The sequence below is a fragment of the Macaca thibetana genome, chromosome 3 (assembly GCF_024542745.1).
Source record: "Macaca thibetana thibetana isolate TM-01 chromosome 3, ASM2454274v1, whole genome shotgun sequence".
Taxonomy (NCBI): Eukaryota; Metazoa; Chordata; class Mammalia; order Primates; family Cercopithecidae; genus Macaca; species Macaca thibetana.
Window position 1 is genome coordinate 143,171,196 of NC_065580.1, and position 15,120 is coordinate 143,186,315.

Here is a 15,120-nt window from a genome sequence, read left to right on the forward strand (position 1 = left end):
CTGTCTGGCTCTGCCGCCCAGGCTGGAGTGCAGTGGTGCGATCACAGCTCACTGCAGCCTCGATCTCCCCGTCTCAAGCAATCCTCCCACCTCAGCCTCTTGAGTAGCTGTAACCACAGGTGCACACCACTATGCCCAGCTAATGTTTTAAAAATGTTTTGTAGCATTGGGGTCTTGCCATGTTGCCCAGGCTGGTCTCAAACTCCTGGCCTCAAGCAATCCAGTCATCTCAGCCTCACAAAGTGCTGGGATTACAGTCGTGAGCCACCATGCCCGGCATAAATTTAAAAACGGTATGAAGGTGAATTTTTTCAGCCTAATTATGGAAGCTAGCACTTTGGTTTCCTAATTTTCTTTTCTTTTCTTTTTTTTTGAGATGGAGTCTGGCTCTGTTGCCAGGCTGGAATGCAGTGGCACAATCTCAGCTCACTGTAACCTCTACCTCCCGGGTTCAAGCGATTCCCCTGCCTCAGCCTCCCAAGTAGCTAGGACTAAAGGTATGCACCACCATGCCCGGCATTTTTTTTTTTTTTTTTTTTTTTTATTTTAGTAGAAACAGGGTTTCACCATGTTGGCCAGGATGGTCTCAATCTCCTAACCTCGTGATCCACCCACCTTGGCCTCCCAAGTGCTGGGATTACAGGCGTGAGCCACCATGCCCCGTTTGGTTTCCTAATTTTCAATATGGAATTTTCTTTAGTACTGCAAGAGTCAACCTTATGATATGTAGTTTAACATTTCACCCCAGTACTTTCAGAGAATAAACAGAAATCAATATCCAGAGAAGCGGCTGAGTTAGTCTCCGTGTGTGCACCTGTGCATCGCACTGCAGAGGTTCTTTAAAGCACAATGTGGTTGACTGGGGTGAACAGGTGGCCTGGACCTTAGGACCCTCACTCTTGACTCGGATCTGCCCCTAACTGGCGGTGAGGGACTGACTTTGCTGATCAACTTCTCTGGGCCTCAGTTCCTTCATCTGTAAAACCGGCATTTCAACTCTAAAATTCTACAGACAAGGATTTATGGTCCCAACATTTTCTAAGTCTACCGAGTGCCTATACAGTTAATATTAGTGATCAGATCTTTATTAAAGTTGATTTTCTTTTCAACACAGAAAACTAAGTTAGGTGACAGATTCCTGGACTGTACTGCTGTGGCAGGCCTCTGGGACTGTGTTCCCAGGGGGCTATTTTGGTAAGTTGGTTATTTTTCAGTGCCTTACCAGCAATCAGTGTCCGGGTGTTGCATTTTAATCACAGTCTGAGGTAAGAGTCAAGTGGGGCTCTGCTCGGTAACCGACAGGCTGGATCCAGGGAAGCAACCGCTGTTGCCTAGATAGGGAACCCTTCTACAGGGGCAAACTGCCAGGTAGGAATGGGGACGGGATATTCTTTCCTCCTGAAAGGGGCACAAGTTTAATTTATTGAGGGTTCTGAGAAGAATCCGCGATGATAAAAATACTCAAAACTTAAATTTAGTGGCTAATCTGAGAGGCCACCAACAGATCACAACACTTTAGTTTTGCAGTAAAAAGCTGAAACTACAAAATTTTATAATTACTAGTTGGTTAAAACAGATATTTTAACATGCAAAATGATTGCAAACTTTTCCTCCTCTATCTTCTAAGTCCAAGATGTCTTAGAGATTTACTTCCTATAATTAAAGATTGCAATTATACCATGTCAAACTCAAGTCCCTTCTTCAGTCTAGCAAAAACGGGGAAAACGAAGTTTGGGGATGCACTGTGAATATGAGCCTGAAGGGGGAAAAAAGACATGAGCCTTTTAAAATTATAGTAGTTTCACTTTTAAATAGGAGCAGCTCCTCTCTCAAAAATCACTATCATAGATGTTTGCAACTAAATTCTTTTCTCCCACCCAAGGCATACATGTTGCCAAAAAATAGTCTGTACTAGTACAAGAGCCTATGGTGTTCTTCGTCAAACCCGACTGATGATTATACAATCACTATAATGTAGCAGCTTCAGAGACAGTTTACTTTTTTAGCTCATCATAAGAAAATTTTGTACAGATCAATCATCCACAGCAAATGTATCAAAATATAACAACAAACAACTTTTAAAAAAAGTACCTATCAAAAAATATGAAATAGGCTACAAATCCTAGGCAATACCTAAATAAGTTAGCTTAGAAAAATAAACTTTTTAAAAGCAAGATGCTAACAACATATTATCCTAGCAAAACAAAACCCTCCGCAAGTTACTGTATAGATCATGAATCAGGGGTTCTCATGTTACAGCGCACACATTTATCACCCAGGGAATTAAGAATGTCACGGTTTTATACCTGCTCTCGAAATTTCCCTGCAAGTCACCTGCCACCCTGACTCTAGCTGCAGTGAGCTGAGGCCTGGTGGTCCAAGACTGGCACCAAGATTCTCAGCTCACAGTGCCAGCATCTGACTGTCGGACGACCTGCTGTTTTTCCTGATATTTATACAGGATATTCATAAAATGTAAAGAGGCCATTATTCATACAGACACCTAGAGAAGGAGGTGAAGTTTAAAAAAAAAAAAAAAAAAAAAAAAAAACCTTATTTCGAGCTCTGTGTTCTGCCCTGGAGTGCCTGAATTCCTTTGTGGTGATAGCATATGTACCCACAGGAAGATTCTTCAGAACGATATTTACATGCGGTGCTCAGGATGAGTGAGCTCTTCAGATTTCAGGTATTCGCATTCATTTTAAAATCTCAAGTTTTTAATTAAATGTAATGTTTTCCTTCTTTCCTTGATTCTCACTAGTTACACAAGTCAACAGAATTCCAGTAAATAACTGATATTATTTTCTATGCAGTACAAGATAAAATATGTGTGTTGTAGCAGTGAGGGGACGAGGGGAGAAATAATCAGAAAACTATTATAAATGCAGAGTTCCGGCCCAGCCTTCAGCATTTTGATTCAGTTAGTTTGGGACGCAGAAATCTCTATTTCTATTTCTTTTGAGACAGAGTCTCGCTGTATCACCCAGGCTGGAGTGCAGTGGTGCGATCTCGGCTCACTGCAAGCTCCGCCTCCAGGGTTCACGTCATCCTCCTGCCTCAGCCTCTGAGTAGCTGGGACTACAGGCGCCCGCCACCACGCCCAGCTAATTTTTTGTACTTTTACTAGAGACGGCACTTCACCGTGTTAGCCAGGATGGTCTCGATCTCCCGACCTCGTGATCCACCTGCCTCAGCCTCCCAAAGTGCTGGGATTACAGGTGTGAGCCACTGCACCCGGCCTCTATTCCTTTTTCTTTTTTTTTTTTTGAGATGGAGTCTCGCTCTGTCACCCAGGCTGGAGTGCAGTGGCGTGATCTTGGCTCACTGCAACCTCCGCCTCCCAGGTTCAAGTGATTGTCTTGCCTCAGCCTTCCAAGTAGCTGGGACTACAGGTGTCCGCCACCACACCAGGCTAATGTTTTGTATTTTTAGTAGAGATGGGGTTTCACCATATTAGCCAGGATGGTCTCGATCTCCTGACCTCGTGATCCGCCCGCCTCAGCCTCCCAAAGTGTTGGGATTACAGGCATGAGCCACCGTGCCCGGCTGAAATCTGCATTTCTACAGATACCTAGGTGATCTTCATGCACGCCATCCTGTTTTATAAAAACACCCTTGCTTCTTCCTGAAGCATATTCAGTGGCACTGATCCGTCGCTGAGATTTACATCAAAACAACAAGCACCAGGGCAGAGGGAAGGGTAAAGGTGAAACAAGATGAACCATGAATGAAAATACTGTGGATGCTGGGTGACGGGAACATGAGGGTCCACTATACTACTTCACTCTACTTTTCTGTATGTTTGAAATTTTCCATAATAAAAAGAATTTAAAAAAAGCAAAGCAAAGCTCAGTAAACAGATAAAAGTAAGTTGATAGCCCCATGCTCTTCAAGAGACTTGCCCAGTAGAAATTTCATCTGAACTTTTACCAATTCAAGGAGTTGCCTACAATCCCTTTCAGCAATTCCAACACTGAAAGACCCCCCCAAAATAATCCTCTCTAACTAAATTCTTAAGCCAAAGAAGTTTCGTTCATGTTCTTAGAGATTAAGCTGCTCTTGGAGGAAGTAAACCAAATCTATTTTTCATATATCTATTACTCTAAAAAGAAAAATAAGATTCTGCCAATATCATTATAATGCAGTGAGTACCACAAACACGGTATTTAGAATGTTTATGGTAGTATTTAATAGTTTAAGTGACAGAGAGAAAACATGGACAGAGCTCTTTCAGCTCATCTGTCTCTAAGAGGCCTCAAAGCTGTAGCTGCTCTCTCCTCCCCTCCCCACAACCCCAAAGATTAGGTACAAGAAGCAGAGGATCAAAAATCTATTAAAAATGTCCAGAAGCCCAGAAGCAATGAACAAACCCCACACCCAGATCTTTTTGTTTTTTCTTTTTTTGAGACAGAGTGCAGAGGTCCGATCTCAGCTTACTGCAACTTTCCATCTCCTGGATTCAAGTGATTCTCCTGTCTCAACCTCCCGAGTAGCTGCGATTACAGGCACACACCACCACACCTGGCTAATTTTTGTATTGTTAGTAGAGATGAGGTTTCACCATGTTGGCCAGGCTGGTCTCGATCTCCTGACCTCAAGTGATCTGCCTACCTCGGCCTCCCAAAGTGCTGGGATTACAGGCATGAGCCACCGCACCCGGTCCAGATCTTGGTTTCTCATATCACTCTCCAATCAGAAGAATCAGAGCTCTCTGAAGAAAAGGCTGATTCTAGGACTGGGGCAGAGAATATATAAGATGAAACTGTAGCTTCTTGAAATGCCAGAAAATAAGGAAATGCTTAAAAAAAGAAAAAATGGGGATATGCCAGCGGGGTACTCAGGAGCTAACGGAAAGAGCTCCCGATGGCCAAAGCTAGTACAACGTTTAAGAACAAATAAACAACACCGTGGAATCAACCCAAAGTATAAAATAAATATCCATGCATCTACACTGACATAAGTAAATGCTTGAATAAAGAAATAAACAGAGGGTCGCTTGGGCCCAGGAGTTCAAGGCTGCAGTGAGCCATGACTGTGCTACTGCACTCCAGTTTGGACTACAGAGCAAGACCTGTCAAGGAAAGGGAAGGGCAAGAGGAAGAAAAAAAAAGAAGAGAACAGTCAAGTCTCCTAAACAGAAGAATTCCAAAGAACGTCTACAGACACTTCCTTGCAAAGAGGTGGAGCACAGCTTGCCACCCATTAAGAGTTGACCCTGCCCTCATACACCACGGGGAGGGGAGGACACAGCAACTTTACAGAATGAAAGCCTGACCAACACTACTCAGTCAAGTGACCAAGTAACAAGTCACGTTGTGTGCACATGCCCTCGATGTGATATGAGAACGGCACTTCAACTCCGTGATCTTCCTCCCGAAAACCCACACCCCCAGTCTAATCGTGAGAAAAACATCAGACAAATCCCAGTTGAGGGACATTCTACAAAATATCTGACCAGTACTCCTCAAAGACGTCAAGGTCATTCCAAACAAGCAACGGATTGGGGGGGCCCAAGGGGCATAACTACTAAATGTAATGTGGTTTCCTGGAAGAGAAAAAAAAGACACTGGAGAAATATTAAAGAAACTGAATAAAGTGTGGACTCATTTAATAACCTATTAATACTGGTTCCTTAGTTGTGACAAATTTACTACATTAATGTAGGATGTTAACAACAGGGGAGCTGGGAGAAAGATACACAGGAACACTCTGTAATATCTTTGCAATGTTTCTGCAAATCTAAAATTGTTCTAAAAGAAAAAGATTTTAATTAAAAAAAAACAAAAGGCTTCATTCCAGATGAAGGTCTGTGGCTGCATGGAAAGTCAAGTCTGCAAGAGAATGAGAGGCTCCAGCTCATACCCTCTCCTTCACACACACACGCACGCACACACACATGCACGCATAAAACACACACACATGCACAAACACACACACATGCGCACACACGTGTGCACACACACACACAGGGGTACTGGTTTGGTGAACTTAGTTCTCTAGTATCATCTTCATCATCCTCAGTTACAAATGCTGATGGAACATCTACAACCTGTGAAATACCATCCAAACACCAATCCCAAAAATGTGTGTGCCATCCCAAGGTCCTTGCAAACTAGGTAAAGAGGACTTAAACAATGATGTAGGCCGGGCATGGCGGCTCACACCTATAATCCCAACACTGTGGGAGGCGGAGGCCAAAGGACTGCTTGAGGCCCGTAGTTTAAGACCAGCCTGGGCAACATGGCAACTTCACTTCTGTAGATCATCTCTACAAAAAGTAAAAATTGGCCAAGCATGGTTGCATGTGCCTATAGTCCCAGCTACTCAGGAGCTGAGGTGGGAGGAGTGCTTGAGCCTAGGAGTTCAGGGATGCAGTAAGCCATGACTGTACCTCTGCACTCCAGCCCAGGCAACAGAGCAAGACTTTGTCTCTTAAACAAACAAACAAAAAACCAATGATATGAAGATATGAAATGGTATTTGGTATTTGTTAAGTGCAAGTGGTAGACTGGCATGATGAAACCAAACCTTTCTTTTTTTTTTTGAGACAAGAGTCTTGCTCTGTCACCAGGCTGGAGCACAGTGGCGTGATCTCAGCTCACTGCAACCTCCACCTCCCGGGTTCAACCTCAGCCTCCCCTCAGTAGTCCCAAGTAGCTGGGACTACAGGTGCACACCACCATGCCCAGCTAATTTTTTAGTAGAGACAGGGTTTCACCATGTTGGCCAGGATGGTCTCAATCTCTTGACCTCGTGATTTGCCTGCCTCGGCCTCCCAAAGTGCTGAGATTACAGGCGTGAGCCACCACACCCGGCCTGAAACCAAATCTTTTTTTTTTTTTTTTTTTTTTTTAGAGTCTCACTCTGTCGCCCAGGCTGGAGTGCAATGGCATGATCTCAGCTCACTGCAACCTCTGCCTCCTGGGTTCAAGCGATTCTCCGGCCTCAGCTTCCCGAGTAGCTGGGGCTGTAGGCGTGTGCCACCACACCCAGCTAATTTTTGTATTTTTAATACAGACGGGGTTTCTCCATGTTGACCAGGCTGGTCTTGAACTCCTGACCTCACGTGATCCACCCACCTTGACCTCCCAACGCGCTGGGATTACAGGCATGAGCCACTGCGCCCAGCCAGTAAATTTTATATTCTTTCCATCCCATGTCATTTACAAATCAATGTTAGTGTACCACACATTCTATACCTTAAAAAGGCATGTAAGTTGACCTTTTAAAAGGATGAAATGAAAATAAACGTTAGTTCCAATGTTTCTGTCCGGCACCCCCCAAACACCCTGCTCCACAGATACACACTCTCAACTTCACCAAGGGAAGGAACTCTAACAGCTAGGCCAGGATCAATAACTCAGTAGGGAAGGTGGGTCCGCAAAGAGGTTTCAAAAAATTAAAAAGACGACAGCACTTACAGAAGCAGGAGAAGAGCCAATGGCAAATAGTGAGAATATATGGAGAGCCAGAAGATGGGAATTTGCACGTAATATTTTGCAAGCTATAGGCAGATCAAGTTAGCTCTGAAGAAAATGCTGTGGAGGGTGGAGGCAGGAACAACAGATGTGCTGCAGCAGACACCCAGATGCAACGGTCTCCCTTCACCAAACTGGGGCCAGATGCAGGGAGCCAGGGGCTACTTTAGCCACAGCACATGGTCCTGCATACCTAATTTGACCTGATGGTAACTCAAGCCTTTTAAAATACTAAAACTGCCCAGGTGCAGTGGCTCATGGCTGTAATCCCAGCACTTAGGGAGGCTGAGGCAGGAGGATCACTTGCGTCCAGGAGTTTGAGACCAGCCTGGACAATATAGTGAGATCCCATCTCTACAGAAAAAAAATATTTTACATCAGTCAGGCATGGTGGTGTGCACCTGTAGTCCCAGCTAACCAGGAAGCTGAGGTGGGAGGATCGTTTTAGCTCAAGAGGCTGAGACTGCAGTGAGCTATGACTGCACCACTGCATTCCAGCCTGAGTGACAGAGCAAGACCTTGTCCGTGTAAAAAAAAAAAAAAAAAAAACTTTAAAAAAGCATATAAATGCAAAACCTACCAAATTGTCAAAAATTGAACAGGAGGTTTACCACCACCACCCCCTCCCACCAAAGGCCCAAGTGGGCAGAGGAGTAAAGAGTCACTCTTTTGTGGTTGGGGAAGGAAAAAACAGCAGAGAAAATGAAAGCTACTGATCAATATTGTGGCTGTGGGCACCTGAGACATCTGGCATAAATAGTGCTCACTTTTCCCACCTGAATCACAATACAATAAATGACATTTGGAATCACTGCACTGAGCTAACTACTGCAAAAAAAAAATTAATAATGAGGTTATTTTTCTGATATGCCTGCTCATTGTGACAAATAATTGTAATGCCAAGGCAGGGCTCTGAATTAGCCACTTGCTGGAATTTTAAAATACATCAATCCAATATTTTGCTCTGCGGACATGCTAATTTTATCAAAGTTCCCCAGTTTTTTTTTTTTTTTTTTTTTTTTTTTTTTTTTTTTTTGAGACGGAGTCTCACTCTGTTACCCAGACTGGAGCGCAGTGGCGTGATCTCAGCTCACTGCGGGCTCCGCCTTCCGGGTTCACGCCATTTTCCTGCCTCAGCCTCCCAAGTAGCTGGGATTAGAGGCACCCGCCACCATGCCCGGCTAATTTTTTGTGTTTTTAGTAGAGACGGGGTTTCGCTGTGTTAGCCAGGATGGTCTCGATCTCCTGACCTCGTGATCCCACTGCCTCGGCCTCCCAAAGTGCTGGGATTACAGGCGTGAGCCACCGCGCCCGGCCAGTTCCCCAGTTTTCTACTACAGTATCTCCGTAAGAAGATTCAAAGAAAAGCTAATAATGGAATCTAAAAACCCTAGAGGGAGCAGTCTTTCTAGATCAGAGATGGTTATCCACCATCTCCTCCTAGAATATTCCTTCCCTCATTTTAGTAAATACAAAGTTTTAAAACAGTAATAAAGCACAACTAGTCGACTATAAAAGCACATGATTTTAAATGAGACAGGGCCAGGTGCGGTGGCTCACACCCATAATCCTACCACTTTTGGAGACTGAGGCAGGAGGATCACTTGAGGCCAGGAATTTGAGACCAGCCTAGGCAATACAGTGAGACCCCAACTGTATTAGTCCATTCTCACCATGCTATAAAGAACTGCTCAAGACTGGGTAATTTACAAAGGAAAGAGGTTTAATTGACTCACAGTTCCACATGGCTGGGGAGGCCTCAGGAAACTTATAAACATGGCGGAAGGGGAAGCAAACATGTCCTCCTTCACACAGAAGCAGGAGAAAGAAGTGCCAAGCAAAGCGGGGGAAGTCCCTTATAAAACCATCAGATCTCGTGAGAACTCACTCAATATCACAAGAATGGCTTGGGAGTAACCACCCACATGACTCAACTATCTCCCACCAGGTCCCTCACACGACACATGGGGATAACTGGAACTACAATTCAAGATAAGAATTGGGTAAGGAAACAGCCAAACCATATCACCATCTCTACAAAAAAACTAAAGTGGGCATGGTGGCACACACCTGTAGTCACGCATCTACAGGTAAGTGTGTGTAGTAGGCACACACCTACTCAGGAGGCTGAGGTGGGAGGACTGCTTGAGCCTGGAAGTTTGAGGCTACAGCTTGAGCTATGATCGCGCCACTGCACTCCAGCCTGGGTGACAGAGCAAGACTCTGTTTTTCCCTGAAGTCTCTTTCTCCTGTTCTGCAGGAGGGAGTTGAGGCTGTGCTACCTCTGTTCTCATCTCACCAGCAAAAACTCCACAATTGTTTTGTCTCTTCTTTTTTCTACATTCTCATCAAAGACCTCTTCTCACTTCCCTCACCCTTGTAGTGGGCCTAGATTTGGGAGTTCACAAAGAATCAGGATCACGATCATAATTACAATCCCAGCTGGCCTTGCGTGTCCTAACCAAGGACTAAGCACTGTATCTACCTCACACCAGCAATGTCCCACAGAACCTTTCTCCATAACGGGAAGTTCTCTTCTGTGCTGTCCAATGCCATAGCCACCAGCCACCTGTAGTTATCAAGCCCTTAACATATGGCCAGTGCCACTGAAGAACGGAAGCTCTCGTTCTAAAACATTTACATCTGAGCAGCCACAGGGAGCTAGTGGCTACTGTACTAGATGGCACAGGTTTGGACCCTCACAAGACTGCAACTATTCTCCCCATTTTACAGATAAACAAACCAAGTCTTGCCTGGTACAGTGACTTATGCCTATAACCCCAGCACTTTGGGAGGCTGAAATGGGAGGATCTCTTGAGGCCAGAAGTTGGAGGTTGCAGTGAGCTATGATGGCACCACTGCACTCTAGCCTGGGCAGCAGAGCAAGGTCTTGTCTCTTAAAAAAAAAGAAAAATGAGAGGGAGAAAGAAAAATGTCAGTCACATTCATCTCTCCAGCTTCTAAGAGGAAGCATCAGCTCTGGGCTTGCTCTACTACAGCCTGGGTTAATCGGGGATGCCTCATGACAATACACAATTATGTTTAAGATAAAGAAAAACTTTCAAGCGCTCATGAGTCTTTTAAATAAATTAAAACCAGCAACTGTTCACATGCAAGAGCTTTAGTCATCTTCCAGTTTAAAAACAGGTTTATTACATAAAAGCAGACTAACCCAGATCATCCTAAAAATTTCCAGCATAGTTCTCCAACACTACGAATTTCAAGTAGTAACAATACCAGCTTAGACTTAAATAAACCAGATTTTTCTCTAAAGTATCTCCATCCACCATAAAAAAGTTATTTTGAGCAACAAAGATTTTTTAAATCCAGTAAATTCTAGACATGCCATGTTAAGCAGCCACCACTTTGAGCTCCTGCTTTGAAGCCTTACCACCTACCACTAGTCAATTTGATGATAACCAAATTTACAAAGAAATCTGAAACAAAGAAGCAATTCAGTGTGAGAGGGCACACCACTGTGATCCCTCACATCCCTTTGGGTAAATATTATCACCACCACCCTTTTTAATGACGGAGTTCTAAGCCCAGAGGTTGAGTAACTAACCCAGGGTCCTTAAGCTATTCCAGTGGCAGCCAAGGCTTCACACCCAGATCTCACTACAAAGCCCAAGTTCTTCCTACAACACTGTGTTCCAACTAGGATTGGTTGATGAATTTTACCCTCAAACGAAAAAGTTGGATTATTTCTGTATGTCCATTTACAAGAACTTTTTTGAGGACTCATTTGTTTACTGTTTCAGAACACTGGACGTCCCTTATTTACACGACAGTGTCTTTTTAAAATTATATCTACAGCGGTTATCTAAGTGACACAATACACAGGGGCCAGAGAGGGCCCAAGGACTCTACATTTTTAAGAGTATTTGCAGGAACACTCAGCACACTGATTATCATCAAAACTGTAACGATTTGGTAACTTCAGTGCTAATCAGCTACAAAACTGTTGGACAGACTTCCTATTACTGTTTAAATGAGCATATTTAGTTAACCCCAAAATATCACCAAGTAAAAGTAATTACAGCAATCCCAACCAAAGTCAAATTTCAAGACTTACAGCTATAAATCTTAAAATAATTTGCATAGAAAGCCTGTTGAAAATAATTTTCTCAGAGGCTGCTAAACACAGTAATTCATACTTTAGAAAGTATTTCCTTTACTTTAAAAATCTTTTTCAAGATACAAGTCTGTTTGTTTAATCTAAAACGAGAGGCTCGGTTTCACAAGCTGCCATTTAATCAGTAGCTGAGTCCCACTGGCTTCACGGGTTTCCGTGAGGTCCTTTATTTGGAGCTGCTAAAAGCTTCCTCTGTACTCTGTGACCTAATATGCTGCAGAACAATAGAACTGGGTTTCCCTGTCTCCCCACTATCCTAATATTAATAAGAAAGTGTGAGCTTAGAGAAATTCGTTCACATATACAAGATCTTTCTTTACTTGTAGTCCCCGTTTATGATGTGAATCTTGAGAATCTTGGAAAAGGCACGTCCATGTTTTCTAAGAGAAGAATGATCTGATAACTATGATCTGGGGAAAAGAACTGAACTGTAATCTTAGTTTGGCAGTTTCACTGGGTGTGAAAACAGTGAACTTTCTCCCTTTACATAAAAGCTTCCTAGAGAGGACCAGCAAGTCTTAGTCTACGTAACCAACAAGGGCTCTTGCAGAAACACAGATTCCTAGGAAAAGAGGCTCCCAGACAGGGCGGGGGTGGGGGCATAAGGGCATCCCAGCCCAAAGAAAAGGCCCAAAATAAAGTTCACCCAAGAAATGCCTTCTTGCCTGATGGGCAAGTACAATCCATATATTTACATAGCTTTATTATGACTGAATGAGAAAATACCTTTTTCAACTTCTGAGCCTAGCAATGAATCCAGATGATGAAGACACCATAGATAAATGATCTTCAGTTTAAAAGCTGAATTTCAGTTAACTGCGTAATTTCTCTAAGGCACCATTAAGCTAGATAGACTGATCAGGCCTCAAGTAGAAAGAACAAGCAGCAGGTGAAAGACCTATAAAATAGGTCTATACTTATTTGAAAGTGTCTAGCTCTATCTTCATAAGGAGTACAGGTTCCTGGATCAGCAGAAGCTTTAGTTCTGTTTTCGGCGTGTAACTGCTCTTTTATCCACCATACATGGTCAAGTGGGATTCCTCTTTTTTAACCAGCGAGCTCACTAGTCAGGATTAGCTCCAAGGTTTTTTTAAAATCTTGATCAAGAACACACCTCAGTTAAAGAGGATCAATAAACTCTTTTGGATGGAGAGACAAGGCCCTGAATCTACGACTGATTGTGCATTTTTCTTTCTTTATTTCTTTTTTTTTTTGAGACGGAGTCTCACTCTGTTGCCCAGGCTAGAGGGCAGTGGTGCGATCTCGGCTCACTGTAAGCTCCGCTCCCTGGGTGCAAGCAATTTACTGCCTCAGCCTCCCAAATAGTTGGGATTACAGGCTCCTGCCACCACGCCTGGCTAATTTTTGTATTTTTAGTAGAGAGGGAGTTTCACCATGTTGGTCAGGCTGGTCCCGAACTCCTGACTTCAAGCAATCCACCCACCTCGGCCTCCCAAAGTGCTAGGATTACAGGCGTGATCCACTGCGCCCAGTCTGACTGTGCATCTTTTCCACAGACTTTAACCCTAGGTACCCACTATTCATATGCAACACATCAAAACATATACACCTATCCTACAAAGATCAGAATACGAAAGGAAAATTCGTAGCAAAAGTTGCTACATATTACCAAATATTTCCTTACGCTTTATCTATGTCAAGATTTGATACCTTTATTTACAGATTAACTTTTCTGATTGCTTTGTTCTACAACACCCCAACAATACTCGGTTTTTAATAATTCATGACACCATAGAATTGTAAAAGAATGGAATAAAAACCATGTAAGAAGTGTACAGGCGGCCAGGCTCACGCCTGTAATCCCAGCACTTTGGGAGGCCAAGGCAGGTGAATCACGAGGTCAGGAGTTCAAGACCAGCCTGGCCAAGATGGTGAAACCCCGTATCTACTAAAAATACAAAACTTAGCCAGGCGTAGTGGCAGGGGCCTGTAGTCCCAGCTACACGGGAGGCTGAGGCAGAGAATTGCTTGAACCCAGGAGGTTGAGGTTGCAGTCAGCCAAGATCGTGCGGATGCACTCCAGCCTGGGCGACAGAGCAAGACTCCATCTCAAAAAAAAACAAAAACAAAAACAAAAGTGTACCGGAAGACATAGGTTCCTACAAAGAATCGATATTTCAAAATATAAAAAATCCAATTAAGCGTAAAGTCATCTGGAAACTTCTCTTGAATCCCCATCACATACTCTTTACCTACAACCCTATACTAGTGCTAATTTTCAGTATCTTTAAATATCAACATTATCATCCTTCCACATAATCTTTCATTATTTCCCAGGTACCTTCTGTGACTCTTTTTTTTTTTTTTTTTGAGACGGAGTCTCGCTGTGTCTCCCAGGCTGGAGTGCAGTGGCGTGATCTCGACTCACTGCAAGCTCCGCCTCCCGGGTTCACGCCATTCTCCCGCCTCAGCCTCCCAAGTAGCTGAGACTACAGGCGCCCGCCACCACGCCCGGCTAGTTTTTTGTATTTTTAGTAGAGACGGGGTTTCACCATGTTAGCCAGGATAGTCTCGATCTCCTGACCTCGTGATCCACCCGCCTCGGCCTCCCAAAGTGCTGGGATTACAGGCTTGAGCCACCGCGCCCGGCCCCTTCTGTGACTCTTACCGGTGTTGCCTATACACATCTGATAACATTCACTCTTCTTATCTATCAGACCAGAAAACGGAATTCACCTCACAAGTATTTGATCTAAGGCAGTGACAGAAATTTAGCGCTACATTATACGGTACAATGAGGACATTTAACGTTCAACTAAAGGGCACTCAATGACAGCTACCCTGATGTAGCTCTGGAAGCAATTACATGTAGCTTTCATCGCAGATTTGTTTGAAAAATATGTCTTTACTGGAGACAGTACATCCACATTCTACCCAATTAACATTATTCCAAAATAACTCTTGACCTCAAGAGTATTCCGAAACAGTTATAAGACTTGAAATGAAATGGGAAAAAAAATCATACAACTAGAGGTATCTAAGACCTGGGTTTGGGGCTCTGCCTACAATGAAGCTGTGTCACCTTGGGTAGGTCATCTGACCCAACACCCCCAGTATTTCCTACTACATAACGAAGAAATTAGTCTAAATTTCCTTTAAGGTCTCTTCTAACTCTAATATTCTACGAATGTATGAAAGTTCAATCTTTCCCCATTTCAAAGATAATGGCGGCAGGCAATAATGCCAAGTTAGCCTACATTTTTTTTTTTCCTTTTTAGAAAAATGACACAACTTTGGATGTCTTCTTGGGTTGAAGTTTTATTTAGGAAAATAAACCCCAAATAAAAACGATGTTGAGAAAATGCGGGGGGGGGGGGGGGGGGAAGAAAATCATACACTGACGTTAGCTAAAATAGAAACTTCCATCACCCTTAAGCCAGTTTGTCAATAGTTATTCAACGCCTGCTACTCTAATCACTGGCCTCCTAAAATAGAAATATTTATGGTTGTTTCCTTCTCATCCCCGGAGATACATTCCGAATAAAA

General features: G+C 43.5%; 2 protein-coding genes across 2 annotated transcripts in view; one reads left to right on the forward strand and one right to left on the reverse strand.

The window, feature by feature from the left end:
* The window catches only part of AIMP2 (aminoacyl tRNA synthetase complex interacting multifunctional protein 2), a 344,265-nt gene that overhangs the window by 122,767 nt on the left and 206,378 nt on the right, over positions 1 to 15,120 (forward strand). The gene's annotated exons all lie outside the window — the stretch shown is intronic.
* Positions 1 to 15,120, reverse strand: part of LMTK2 (lemur tyrosine kinase 2) — a 109,294-nt gene that overhangs the window by 93,256 nt on the left and 918 nt on the right. The gene's annotated exons all lie outside the window — the stretch shown is intronic.